We start from the raw sequence: 13,381 nt of genomic DNA on the forward strand, positions 1-13,381 counted from the left end.
CATATGAGTAAAAGTGTACTTCCGTCTAAAGTTAAGCTGATGTTAAACAATAAACTCAACAGAAGCAATCTCAGATTGAGAACAAGCCAATACAACGCCATCATCCACCATCTTGCTTTTGGTAGATCGGGTCTCATTGAATAAAAAATGTGTTATTGCTTCAATTTTCACACATACCTGAAAATTGTGTTTAAGCTTATCCCTATGAAAGTTTTTTTTTTTTTACATAAAACTGCTCTCACCAACAAAATCATCCTCTCAGTGTTAACAGTGCCAGAAAAAAAACTATTTAAACAAAAACAATTAATGGAACAGGCCTGACCTAAAAAGATTCTCTTACAACTTAAACTGACCTCAGATCCAGCCTTGTTTAGCAACATGTGGGGTACAGTAACTGAAACTTGAACAGCTAGACTATTAAAACTCTCCCATTTACTTGAAAAACAGTCCAAATAGCAGTGTGCCACACTTGATACCTACACTCTTGCACATCACCCTTAATTTCTTCGATCTAATTTGCATATGGCAAATATCCATCCGCAGGCGGACAGGCATGTAGTCCTGGCTGCCTTGTCTGATGATCAGAGGCACAGCTGTTGTTTTAAAACACCCATGAGCTTCACGAAAACGTTTTCAACGAGTAAAGGAACAGCGGTATTAATTCGCTTCTTGTTGTGTGTTCGTGGGCGCGAAATGCTAATAAGACGTGTCCCGCGCGCGCTCCTGTCTTCAGTGTGTAGGCGCTCGCTCGCTGTATGTATGAGCGCGATGATGATGCGACTGAGCCCCCGCAACCCCCCCGTCACCATTCATTCTTTCGTCTGTCCGTCGGACTAAAGACAGGAGCGACACGCCGGAGGTCGCGTGGACACCAAGGCTGCATGACAATAACGGAGGAATTCAACAATTCGACAAGAACTGAAATAACGGTTTGAAATCGGCGTGGTTACCTGAGCTCACCGTCACGCGAGAGGGATTCGCTTTATGTTTCATAACCGCCCGCGCTGCCCGGGCTGAAGAAAAAAATCAAACCCACACACTAAAGGATGCGGATTTAACGGAAAAACTACCGAGAGCTATCGGGCTTTTTGAACGGGACGAAAACAGGAACACCTATGTGATCTGGACGAAACCATTCCGCTTTGTCTTCGCCTGAGAGAAACGTTGAGATTCGTTGGATTTGAAAACACAGCCACGCCATCGGTAAGTCTGTGTGTACGCAACGGGCTGTTCATTTCAAGCTTTAGTCAAAACCAATCATTTATGGTCAACACATGCGATACGCTTGTCAAAAGTGTGCAGTATTGTAACGTTTAGTAATCACACATGGGTCGCGTGTGACTACGAGTGGTATGAATGACCATGCTGCTCGCCTTTTGTTTCGGCGTGTGTCTGTGCGTCCACCGCGCACTCCTACCCCAGACCATCATGTGAGCCTTCCACCCAAACATTACGGTTCAACACACTAATATGAGGGATATCGGCGCGAGCTAACGGTATTTGACATTTATATGCAATGCAATGTGATTCATCCTGGGCTTCTTGCATACCATCTGCTGTGTTATTTTGATTTGTCATAGGCGGTGGAGGGGGATGCATGGCCTCTCTAGCTGTTGCGCTGTCTCAATCCCAGACTAGAAAGAGCATCACCAAAATAGAGCCAAATTGTCACGAAGAGGAGGACAGGTAGTTGGTAAACATAACGCGCTTAACTCTATCATACAACAACCTATAATTCCAGTGTTTTGAACTGATTTCTTGAGATGATTAGTGTGTTTAATGTTTGAATTAAGTCGGACATGGCAGGTCCTGTTATTGCATCCTGTATAAATAGAGTGATAGGGCGAGAACACGGGATTTGATGACATTAACGCAGCATGCGGCGGAGTATGGAGGGGGGATTACGGCCGATCGTGCTGCTGTTGACCGTCACCGTCTCATTCATTTGGACAGGCTCTCATCTCTTCTGGACGGGGATTTCGAGGAGCCGTTTAGCTTCCCTGCAATTTTGAGTCCTCCTTTAGAGCACATTTAAGTCATTCCTGGTCGCTGTATTCGACTTTGGTTCATTTTTTCAGGTAACGTTAACATGACAAAATGTCCTTCCTGAGCATCAGTTTGTGCAGCTGACTGTTATTGAACTTCTCTCTGTCCGTTCCTCCATGCTGAACTGGTCGAGTACTGTGTGTACTGCCTGTATGTGCTGCAAAACAGTTTTTCTTTTGGAAATATTGAGATCTGCTCCTTATGTAATCGCTCTCAGTAGGCCTTTGGCTTTGATAAAAAGAGGCATTCTTTGTCTCTTTGCTGAATTATAGGCTTAATCATATTTTCTTTATTGGATGATTAAACATTGGTCTTCAGATGTGCATCTCTGTCTCTCTGTTGCTTTTACATGCTGACCTATTTCAGCAGCTCATTATTAGCTTCTCATGAAGTTTACCCATAAAGCAGTTGTTCCTGTATCTAATATCATGGCACGTATAGTACAAAATTAATATAAAATGTACTTGTCATAATTCTGTCATTGTTTTGAATCCTCATGCTGGTACAATTATGTGTTGTCTTTTGCAAATAATATTTTTACTTATCAAAATAATTTTGGTTGCCATTGACTTCTAAAGTATGGACAAAAACATGGAAACATTGTCTCATAATATCTTTATTCTAGAGAAATTCAAGTTGGCATGAAGTAATGGATGTATGTTTACTTTAATATATATATATATATATATATATATATATATATATATATATATATATATATATATATATATTTTTTTTTTTTTAAATAAAAAATAAGTAAATAAATGGGATATTGTTGAAAGGGGAGCTCCCTGGTTGAACAGAGTGTGCAAAAACTACAAACTAGTAAGTTGGCCCATGATCTCCTGCCAACAGGATGCTCTTTAAAAGAACGGAACTCTGAACTTTCAGTTGAGCCAAAAGGGCAAATAGTAAAAAGAACTTGACTATGCATTACATTTGTACCTGAACTTTTGTTTTTTGTCCATTTGTCAATAATACAGTTGTTTTCAGGGTGTCCTTTAAGTATTAATGTCTTAAATTTCAAAAGCAAAATCTTAGGCCTTGAAAGTCTTAAATTCACTGAAATATGTTGTTGTAGCTCTTAAACATTTTAAACGCATCTTAATTATCGGGCTGACACCCAATCAACAATAATCCATCTCAACTTTTTTTTTTTTTTATTCAAGTTTTTTATTTCAAAGAGATCAGATCCAAAACAGCTGTTAGACATTTTTACAGCAAATTCTCAAAACTAAGTTTGCTAATCAGGTGAAGAAAACTAAAGCAACACATTCTGTTACATGACCTTCCATTATTACAAAAAAAAATATTTACAAAAGTATTTGGGCCGTTAAAAAAATTATCCTTTAATTGGGGTTATTTGGATACTGGTGCTAAATCGATGCATTTAAAATGGTACCGGTGCCTGAACCGATACTTTTGAGCCACAAAAGTATGGTGTGTGACTCCAGAAAAACTTTTTATTTAACAAAAAATATATATTTTTATATTTGTATTATACAATATAATTAAAGTATACAGTAGTCAACATTCAAATAAATCAAAAATGTAATAATAATAATAATAATAATGTAGAAATAATTCTTGGACACAAAATGTTGTTAGGATAACTTTGATGAAAGGTGATGATCTACTTCAAATGTTTCTTTTGATCAGTTGAACAGAGTGTGCAAAAACTACAAACTACACCAGTGGCACCAAAATTAGGTACCGAATTCATATGCTGATTCGGTCCAGTGCATATCGGTTACGTTGGTACCAATGCCATATTGGCACTGGGTTTCGGTACTCAACCCTATTCATGATGGTCTTTAAAAGTGCCTTAAAAAGCCTTAAATTTGACTTGAAGAAAACTGCAGAAACCCTGGTTTGAACTCTAGTCATTTTGAATGTTACATTTGGTATTTGATTTTTAAGCACTCTAACTTTTCTATTGGTGTAGTACTGAAGTTCTCAGTAATTTGAGAATTGTTCAGTTAGCTTAATCTAATTTCAATATTTCTTTATTAAAGATATTGAAGTTGTGCAATTGGGTCATTCCTGTTACCCTTTGAATTCAAATTAATTGCACTGTCCCAGAAATTGCTGAGACTTTGCATCCCATTGATGGACGTGGATGGACATAATAAACAAAAGGTAAATGCATAGTTGGATTCGTGCTAGCTGACAGATGGACAGACAGATCTGCTCAGATGTACTGATGAATCACTAACTGGAAGTGGCTGTGTTTGCCGAGTTGATGAATGGATGAAGAGATAAATGGATGGATGCATCAGTAGTGCCAGAGTGGGGAGGAATGCGACATTGGCCCCCCAGAGTGCTGACTGTCTAAATCCCCACATACTCTCCTCTATGTATGTTGCTGTGAGTGAGACCACTATTGTCCTGATGCACAGGGTGCTGTGTTTCTGTAAGCCAAGTCATCATTACCACTGCCGGTGCTTTTGTTTCCACTAACGCCCCTACATTCCTGCCCATTGCCACACTAGGGCACAGAGAGCAGAGATGGGCACAGTGATAATATAATCTGCATCAGCGTTTAGGGTTAGTGTGACAGTGAAGCTTCAGGTCAGATGGACTTTCGGCCAAAGCTCAGCAAGCCAGAATCAGACTCACAATCTCACTTGCATTGAGTTGAGTCAAGATTTATGTAGTTTGACATTCTTAGCACTGGAGAAGTCTAATGTTCTGTTTGGTGTTATTGATATGGTTTTGGATGGCTTCTGATAGGGCAGGGCAAAAGGGAGGCTTTTATCTATTGCAAAAATCGGCTGGACAGCTGCCCACATGCCTTTTAGCAGCCCAGAGAATATCTTTATCAATATTTTCATCCTTGGTAGGTCTGGTTCAATTAAAACCTAGGTCCTTTTGTTTTGTAGGTGTGGTTCATTTAAATAAGTCTGAATACCAACTGAACCTTAGTGCAGACCAAGACTGCTGAAAAGTAAGCTCTTCCTCTGCTTGTAGACCATTTTGAGGGATGTAAAGAAAAACAATGGTCCCAACATATTTCCTGTTTTGTGTTTTTTAATTTCTATAGCTTCCGAGACTCCAAAAAGAGCCACATATTTATAAATACTGCTATGATAGCTGTTTTAACATTAAGTTCTAATTAAATTCCCTCTTGTTATTGTTGTGAAATATTTTAAACAAGCAGGAAATGTTCATGGGCCAATGACATGACCACATTTAAGTGGTCTGTAGATGAACTCGGATGCAGTAACATTGGTATTTGTTAGCAACCAGACCTTAATGATCAAATGAAAATCGGGACATAATATCAAAAGATCTGAGCAAGAAATGCAGATCTTTGTTTGTGTGTGATTGAGGGATTCTGGATACTGTTTAGACTCCTTTACAAGCTCTTCACAACTTCTCCATTGATAAAAATACACTACATATACGATCTACAATTGTGTAAAATTCACCACACAATATTGCGTACCTTCGGTAAGCTCTGTCACATAACCATGATGCAACTTTTTTTTTTTTGTATGTTTTTTTTAACTTTTAAAAATAACTTGGGCTACGCTAAGCATGGCTAGTCATGGGAAGATAACCGTTTTCAAGGTATACCATGGTTTGGACAAGTCAAGGTTTTAAGACCATCAACATTTTCTGTAATACCGTTCCTAAGATATGTGTAAGATTTTTTAATTAATTTCTTTAGGACAACAGTATCTCTAGAAGAAAAAAATATCAAAGATGCTGTTTTAAATTGTAAAGAAATTTGTGTTTTTTAAACTATTGAAGACAGCAGAAGTCATTGATTCATTTGAATTATCTAGCCTTACATGTTTACTGCTCCAAAATATTTTATATCTTTAAACAAATAAAATAGATTGTTTTCAAAGGGGAAAAGGGTTTTTGTTGTTCACCCAGACATTTAAAAAGATATATATTTAGAGCAGTAATAAAAATACAGTGAAATTACAGTGATATTTTTATCCAAGGTTATCATACTGTCAGAATCTTATACTGGCCCATGCCAAGGCATGGGATGATAACCGGTTTCAAGGTTTACCACACTTTGTAAAAATCAAGTTTTTAACTGCCAAAATAAGTTGTTTTTACAAGTATTTTATTTATTTATTTATTTTTTTAGAGCAATCGTATATCCACATCAAAAGCTATTGGAAACATGGTACCATCTAACCATGAAACCGTGATATTTTTATCCAAGGTTATCATACTGTCAGAATCTTAAACTGGCCCATGCCTACTACGCTACAACAGTGTTGTCATAATATTAGATTTCGGTACCAATTAGAAGAAATTTTAATAATGTTGGTTTCCCACTAACATTTGAGCACTGTTGAGTTCATTCTTAAACACAGATGATTGGCCGTTGTGCTCACATGCTCAACACAAACTACTGTGATTGGCAGTAAAGGTCATCAGTTCAGTGGTCTGCTGATGGATAGACTAATGTTCGCAGCTTTACAAAGCTCCAGTGTCTCGTATCTGTGTTTGGAATCGGTGAACGGTGGTGAAGTGCGCTGAACTGATGACCTTCACTGCCAATCACAGTCAATTCTCTTAATGACGATTTTGCAATGCAACACCAATGTGAATGGTTATGTCGCAATTTATGTGACTTTTGCGCAATTTCTTATTGACGGGTGTCATCATTCTGCATTCTCACATACTACAAATCCTACACGCCCTACACTTAAAAATGACATTTGCTGTATTTTCAAACTTCTCATTTAAAATAAGCTAAAACACAATTGTTGAGTTTTTTTGGAGGACAATTTAACTGTTTTATCTTTACTCGTGTGGAACACAATATTTTTTTACAGTGTACTGTCGTCTTCCTTCTCAGTAGCTGCTCATAATACCTGCACTGGTGTGGTCAATCTTGGCTGTTCTCTGCAGCACACAATCACAACGGTGTAATTGCAATCTTCGTGTTCATTTGCTCGTTTTTTTGAGCATCATGTTATCAGCTGCTAAATTCAGACCTGCTTTCCTGCAATAACTGGTGCTGAGCCAGAGAAAGATAAGTGCTGTGCTTGTTATGGATCACAGCTCATTTGTATTTTCAATCAAATGACACTAATTATAGGTTTCAAACATTGAAATGCACATTAATACTAGCAAAATTAGTACTTTTGTGTATGTGGGCCAAACCAACCAAGAGAGCTGAACTACAATTACGAACACTTTTTTTGTAATACGTGACACAACATCTGGGTGATGGGTATATTTAGTTGAAAGGCTACATTTTTGCAAGTCTAATATATAAGCTGTAAATAAGATTTTTGGGTCTCCTTAATGCTAATAACTGTGGGGTTGTGACAGGTTGACATTGTTGTTAGAAGCTTACATGTTCTGTAATAACAAGGAGGCAAATGAACAATCAATTGCATTGTAATTGCAGTTGTGGTTAAATTTGATGGGGCTTTTTTGTATGGTGGTTTTCACAATACACATTTCAAAACAGATTTACAGAAATTTCCAATGTCTGGTTATGCTGCATTTTACAGAAAATATGTCAGTTGCCACCATAAATTTGTTTATCACAGCCACCAAGTGAGGTAAAGTCAAATGACCAGTGGGACATACAGTATTAAATACAGTGAAATATAAAAAAAAAAGTGTCAGAGTGCAACTTTAACAGCTCAGCAATCTTTACCTTTAGCACTAACGTGAACAAGGCCAGTAGTTAGGTTTTAATTAGAAGAATGGGACTCTGTTTGTAGTAAGCATGATCAATTGAAGCACAGGCAAGCTGCTCATAAGAATTGCTATGAAGTCATACTGTAAACAAATTAAAAGTAATACTCAACTATTAAATGTACTCACATATTGGAAGTAGGGCTGCACTATTCTGGCTAAAATAGGAATCACAATTTTTATTTTTTTTTTTGTGTGCTAATTTCACTATTCTGTTGATGTAAAATAAAGCTTAATATGAGTCAGCAGTTATTATTGTTTTTTCTCAAACATATGGTAAAACAACAGTAATAATATGTGCAGATCTACTGGTTTCTATAAATAATTATGTTCTACTTATAATAATTCTGATGTTGAATTATATTTGAGATATAGGCCTATGCTTGAAATCTGTCATTGACAACATTATCAGACCATTTCATTCACTGGTAAAATCAACATATAGGCTAGAGTAGTTATTATAATACTGTAAACATTTACTTTCATGCACAACTGTGTGTTCGCTATGATAGAAAAAACATCTGTGCCAAACATTTCAACTGACGAACATATTAAAACATCTGTGCCGAACATTTCAACTGACGAACATATTAACATTAATACAACCATATAGCCGAATTAAATGTATGCATTGGAATGTTACAGCCCTAATAAGTATAATAATGGAAACTCCATTTAAATACATATTGCAATGATTTCTGGTACTTACTTATCGATGCACGCACATATGCACAGTCCTTAAATGCTCTGTTGAGTTGGACTCTAATTCCTGTTTTTTAACTTTAAAATATCAACAACCACCACTGAAATATTCTAGCGATTGTTCTTCCCGCTCTGTGGTGGATTTTGGCATAGTCCATTTCACGTGAGATGGCGGGGGTGAGTGGAAGAAACCAAGTTGCGGGGGGAATATTTTCTACAGAAATAATTTATGATTTCTTATGTGGCCCGGTACCAATTGTTCCACGGACCGGTACCGGTCCGCGGCCTGGTGGTTGGGGATCACTGTCTTAAACGATCACTCTGTGCCACAAACTAAATATTATTTATAACTTTATTACTTGTTACTCACAGTCTATGCAGGTTCTGTTCACTAAAAAGTAGACGCGCGTGTCTATTATAAAGTAGAGTGCGCGCCCGCCCTCTCTGTGGTAACAGCTCACGGTCAGCAGCTCACGTCACGTGTGATTTCCCGGCTGCGAATACAGCATTATATAAAGACAAAAATGAAATTTTTAGGTGAATTATACCTTCTAAATACAGTATGTGACTCAACATTATTCAGAGGTGTCCATGTCGCTGAGCAATGTATGTGAAACAGTGAAAAGATTCGTGCAGCTGCCTTTGCTTCTCTCCTGAACTTGAAAATATGATTGGCAGTATCTAAGAAGTGCTGGATTAAGATCGTCTAGGGCACAGGTGTCAAACTAAGTTCCAAAAGGGCCGCAGCTCTGCACAATTTAGTTCCAACCCTAATTAAACACACCTGATCAAACTAATTGAGTCCTTCAGGCTTGTTTGAAACCTACAGGTAAGTGTGTTGGAGCAGGGTTGGAACTAAACTGTGCATGGCTTCGGCCCTCCAGGAATTCAGTTTGACACCCCTAGTCTAGGGGGTCGAATCGAGATCGCGATATTTTTTCGAATTATTGTGCAACTCTTGTTAGAAGGCATTTTTTGGTCTGTTACAGTGAACTTTAAAATATAAAACTTTAAAACAGTTCGTTCTCTAGTCATATTTGTGTCATCAAAAATGTTCTTGGTACATTACATTTTTATGTCCACAGTGTCCTCTCAGCGGAGCCTTTTTAATTCTATCCCCTGGGCCTGGGTCTTTTCAACTATTTAAATGACAGGAAATGTTAAAATGAATTTTCACAAGGATTTTTTAATTCACAGCATCTTTATACATTTTTATCATCTAATTAATACTTTTTTTTGCTAAAACATTGAGCCTTTTAACCAGCCATGTTTCCACACTGTCTGATTTTTCTTGTCATATTCAAAAATACTGAAATTTTATTAGAGATTCTGCTGCATCAGTAATTATTATTAAAGGGCTTGACATTAATGCTTGTTTTGGGCAAGTGAATTATTGCCCTAACGGACAAGTAGTGGTAACTTAAATTAGAATTAGTATTAGTGTATTATTAACATTATTGAATGAGTATCATTGTCACCCTAGACCAGACAACTGGCTCCTGTGTAGTCATTCAGTGTTCATCATGCTTGCTTGAGAATAAGCAGTGTGCTGCTTCATTCAGGGCATTATTCATGGATATAATTTTACCTTATAATTACTGACTCATATTGAACACTATCATTGTAATATAAAGATGTGAAGTCCTATAATGTGTGTGTAAGAGGGAGTCACTAATTGATATGCAATATTAAAAAAAAGTTAAACATGACTGCAGACATTAGTGCACTCACACTAGGCTATCCGAACCGTGCTCAGGCATGTTTCCTGTTTTGTTTGATATGCGTGCTCTGTATCGGGCCCAAGTGCAGTTCAGGTGGCCAGCCCTGGCCTGGTTGTAAGAGGTGTGCCAAAGCTCAGTTCGGTTGGTCTTTGGCGCTGAATGCTTGTAGTGTGAGTGGAAAGTGTGCCTGAGCCCGAAACTGAAGCATCACATTTAGGGACTGTTTCAAATGGATTTATTAACCACTCTTACTTTTCAATGAACGTGAACTGTCATAGTTTATTAAAGATCCAACCTTAATTTTGTTTTTTTTTAAATGTTTTTCGTACATGTGGATTGACGCTGACAAGAGCACTTAACAATTAAGTGGTGTCATCTAGTGGTATTGTGTGGAGCTTACCATCACTGTAAATCAGTTTTGCACAAAGTATAACACTATTTAAGGTGACTGTAAATAGCTAAACAAGCAAAAAATGAAACGTGACTCTACATAACTAATATTTAATTTCAGATTTATAAATGTGTATATGTCTGGCCATAATTCTTTTTATTTCACAGTTGAAATATATTTGGTTTCTTTCTGGGCTAGTCACTTATCTAAATTAGTCAATTATTTGTTGGATGGACAACTACACGAGAGTGCTGTATATCAAGCCCTTTAACAGGATGTTCTGTGCTAGATTAGCATCAGGGACAACATCTAATGACATCTAATGTCTGTGTAACTAACTAGATTACAACATGCGGTTTCTTTGGGAATTAACATTTAATAATAATAATAATTATTATTAATATTATTATTATTATTATTTTTATTATTATTATTAAAATATCAAGAGCAGTAATTAGCTAATATAAAAGTTCCTTTTCACCTTTGTGTAAGTTACATGCAGGTTTGCTTTTTGGCAACAGTAGCTTCAGTCGATTAGAATTCAAATTAAGTATATTTAGGAATTTGACATGAAGGACATATGCATTTTATAAGGTAATTATTAAAAAATACATTTTGGTAGGTAAAATTAACCTTCAGGGGTCTATGGGTGTTTTGGGGCCATGGAGAAGTTTTGACATGCACTGACATTTGTGTTGTTTTCATTATCTTAAAAACATATTAATGGCTAAAGTGATAACACTATAAACAGCACAAGCTGGGTTACAGTAATACCCAAGCAGCATGTTTGTATGTGTTTGTGTTTTTGAGAAAGAGATGTTTATGTGTGGTTCGTGAAAAACTAATATTTTGAAGTCACTGAAACAAGGCCTTGAAACACACAGAACATTTGTTCACAAGAACTTTTGAGAACTGAATCTTGTAGCCTAGTGTTTGGTTCAAAATGATGTGAGAAGGCGAGGCAGTGGCGCAGTAGGTAGTGCTGTCGCCTCACAGCAAGAAGGTCGCTGGTTCGATCCTCGGCTCAGTTGGCGTTTCTGTGTGGAGTTTGCATATTCTCCCTGCCTTTGCATGGGTTTCCTCCGGGTGCTTCGGTTTCCCCCACAGTCCAAAGACATGCGGTACAGGTGAATTGGGTAGGCTAAATTGCCCGTAGTGTATGAGAGTGTGTGTGTGTGTGTGTGTGTGTGTGTGTGTGTGTGTGTGTGTGTGTGTGTGTGTGTGTGTGTGTGTGTGTGTGTGTGTGTGTGTGTGTGTGTGTGTGTGTGTGTGGATGTTTCCCAGAGATGGGTTGCGGCTGGAAGGGCATCCGTTGCGTAAAAACTTGCTGGATAAATTGGCGGTTCATTCCGCTGTGGCGACCCCAGATTAATAAAGGGACTAAGCCGACAAGAAAATGAATGAATGAATGATGTGAGAATAATGTTGTTTACTTGCTCACAGAAAACAATATAATGAATTAAAATTTTCAAAAGTCACTTTATGAGTGAAAATGGTCTATGCGAGAAGGCGTGAACTATCATGACTAATGCATAAGGTCACACCTGAGAAGACAAAGACCTGCATAATGAGCTGCATAATGAGCCATCAGACAGGTATGTGACTGAGAGTTTCAAGAAAGACTCTGAGAAAAAAATAAGTTTACATGTTTTTATATATATATATTTTTGTTTGCAGTTTATTTAAAATATATTTAACTCACAAAACTCGTGATACACTTGTGAGAATCAGTACACTGTATAAAACCCTGTAAACTAAATAAACGTACACATAGCAAATCTACTTGTAAAGTTACTTATAAATGCACTTTACATATAACTTAAGGCATGCACTTGAATGTTAACTATAACTTGAAGTTATAGTGAATAAGGCAATTGTTTCGAAACGTAAAAAGTAAATTACTCGAAATAATTTGTGTTGATAATTACATAGTTGCTGTGGTAATATAACCACTAGCCTATGGTAATATACACACATAGTAATAATGCATACATATGTAATTGTTTATTTCATATAACAATACATTTTATTATATAGGCATTTGTTTATCATTATACGCTATACGTTATAGGATACACTTTGTATAGCAATGAAACTATAGATGACCTGTAAGGACATATTTCATATAAATCATGAAAGTAAGAATAAAAGACTTACTCGTCAGCAATTTGTTCTCCGCTGGGTCTAGCATTCTTTAAAATGTATGCGCTTGTCATCAGAGTCGCGCTTTCCTCTGAGGAGAAAGTCAATTCTTTGTCGCTGTTTAGTGACGTGCTTCTTCCCTTGTGTAGCGTGCCATCATTCAAACGAAAGTAACTAACTTTAATAAAGCTTGACATGTCTCGGGGAGCGTGTACATTATTACCTAGTTTACCTCAGTTCATTTCCATATGAACGGCACGCTCACTGAGGGCGGAATCACGTTTAATGTAATGAGGCGATGCAGGAGAATCCGTACCAGTCCTTACTTTCATAGATTACATGCAAGTAGATTATTTGTTTTCGACCTGAATTGGTTAATGCAAAACTAGACATATCAAGTTTTCTTTAGATACAGGGCTTGAAATTAACCTATTTGTTTGGTAGCACCGGTGCTCCTAACTTTAAAAATTTAGGCGCATCAGCCAAAATTTAGTCGCACCCACCAATTATGAGCACCGTTACTACAAGTTTTATACAAACATATTGATTGTATTTGAAATCAACACTAATCAAACTAACAAGCAAAAAAAATTCATATATAACGTTATATGCAAGCGTGAGGAAAATATGTCTCAACAAAATCCCGTTATCACAAGAAAATAGATTTTTATAACAGAACTGAGTGACCAAAGCATAC

At 37.0% G+C, this 13,381-nt stretch overlaps 1 protein-coding gene across 3 annotated transcripts in view; it reads left to right on the forward strand.

Moving 5' to 3' along the window:
• Positions 1-807: 807 nt before the first annotated feature.
• sptbn2 (spectrin, beta, non-erythrocytic 2) overlaps positions 808-13,381 on the forward strand; it is a 92,071-nt gene continuing 79,497 nt past the window's right edge. For 2 of the 3 annotated variants that reach the window (XM_068221211.2, XM_068221213.2), the window contains exon 1: positions 812-1,203. The gene's annotated coding sequence lies outside the window, so the exon portion shown is untranslated. 3 annotated transcript variants of the gene reach the window in all.

Source organism: Danio rerio, chromosome 5, assembly GCF_049306965.1.
Source record: "Danio rerio strain Tuebingen ecotype United States chromosome 5, GRCz12tu, whole genome shotgun sequence".
Taxonomy (NCBI): Eukaryota; Metazoa; Chordata; class Actinopteri; order Cypriniformes; family Danionidae; genus Danio; species Danio rerio.